The 1,750-nt window shown below is 39.7% G+C and overlaps 1 pseudogene; it reads left to right on the top strand.

Annotated features, from left to right (window-relative positions):
* On the top strand, positions 524–1,483 carry LOC109834982 (annotated as a pseudogene).

Genomic DNA, 1,750 nt, shown 5'->3' with positions numbered 1-1,750 from the left:
TAGTTATGACTCTAGGCACAAAGGCACAGAGGATAAAAACTACCCATAAATATATAGAGAAAATTGTGTCTAGGCCCCAAAAAACTAAAGGGAATGCGACTCAGCTTCTCAATATTTTTCCCTTATTCTTTAACCCCAAAAAACCAAAACCTATGTGTTCAGCCCCCTTTTCACACTCTCCCAGATATTCATCCAAACGATTCCGAAAATACCCCTTCCCTTTTCTCCCTCTTCTCCTCCTCCTCCTCCTCTATGCCTGTCTCCTCCTCTTCTCAATCTCCTCCCCTCCTCCCCCCTCCCCCTCCTCTATGGCTTCATCTTCTATGCAGCCACCGACGCCAACGCCGATCTACTCTTCCTCAGCCTCCTCGAGCACGAAGAACTCCCAACAATCACCGGTGCTGTCTCGTTCCGGTTGGATCTCAAGTGGAGGCAGGGTTAGGGTTTGTTCGCATCAAATTAGGTCGATGTCCTCTCTTAAACCAACAAATCATCGTCTTTGATAACAAATTATCAAGACGACATGCAGCAGGTGATTGACAGTTTGAAAGTTCTTATTTGTTTGGGTGGGAGACTGAATGCATATGAAATTGAACAGATAGGCAATCTAACAAAGGATGAGTTTGTGCACGTGCTTCGACGCTAGAGCATGGGGTTTCCCAGAGGAAGCTCGAAGTTTAGAGGGGTTACTTTGCATAAATGTGGAAGATGGGTAGCTAGAATGGGCCAATTCTTAGGGAAGAAGTATGTCCGTCATTGAGCTACAAACCGTTTTTATTCATTTTAAGTTTAAGTTACTCGTCTTCAATGTTTGAAATGCTAGGTACGTTTATTTGGGGCTTTTCGATACTGAAACTGAAGCTGCGAGGTATAGTGATATTTGTTCCTGTATCAAATTGGAAATTTGCAAACGTTGAGGTCTTTGAAGCATCTCGTTGTGATATTTCCAGAGCTTATGACAAAGCTGCAATCAGATGCAATGGAAAAGATGCAGTGACCAATTTTGATCCAAGCATTTATCAAGATGAGCTTAATTGTGACTGTGACTATATTCATTATAAACTATAATGCTTTAATCTTGTTCTTATGACCAAATGTATATATTTTTATTCCTATGGGCTAATGTAGCTAGCAATGGTGATCAAACTTTAGAACTTAGCTTGGGCAGTTCGGGATTGAAAAGGGGAAACATGGATCAAATCGATGAAGAGAGTTCAGTTAGAATTGATCAAATAGTTCCTATGGTATTTGAGTCTGATTGGAAAACTAGTGATAGAAACACTCGAATAAAGGTAATCAATCTTTTTTTTCTCATGAAAAATGCATTTCGATCTGGGTAAACGTTTATACGCTCAATCTGATATGTATTCCTTGTGATAGTTTCCTTATAAGCTGACATTTTTATTTATAGGAAAGAGGAGAGCATATACCTCCAGAAGACTCTTTTGAAGTGGCTCGAAGGGTGAAGGAAATGTATTGCTAGTTGCTACATCTATCATCCCTCACATCCACAAGTCCATCATCAACAAATCCTCCAAAGAGTAGTTGTTGTCTTTTTAGAATTGTTATGTGCAGCTTGTAATTTCGTGCTGTGTTTACTTTGGTGTTTGGGGTCTGACTTAGATTTCCAACTGATGCGGGTTTTAGCATAGAACTTTGTTTAGAGATATTAAAGTTTACTGCTTTTTAGGTATGTGTTTGGGTTTGTTGTTGTTAATGTTATCTATTTGATGGATGTTTGATGAATTGC

This window comes from Asparagus officinalis, chromosome 3 (genome assembly GCF_001876935.1).
Source record: "Asparagus officinalis chromosome 3, Aspof.V1, whole genome shotgun sequence".
NCBI classification, from domain to species: Eukaryota; Viridiplantae; Streptophyta; class Magnoliopsida; order Asparagales; family Asparagaceae; genus Asparagus; species Asparagus officinalis.
Note: the sequence above shows the minus strand (reverse complement) of the source record. Positions and strands in the feature narration are given on the sequence as shown.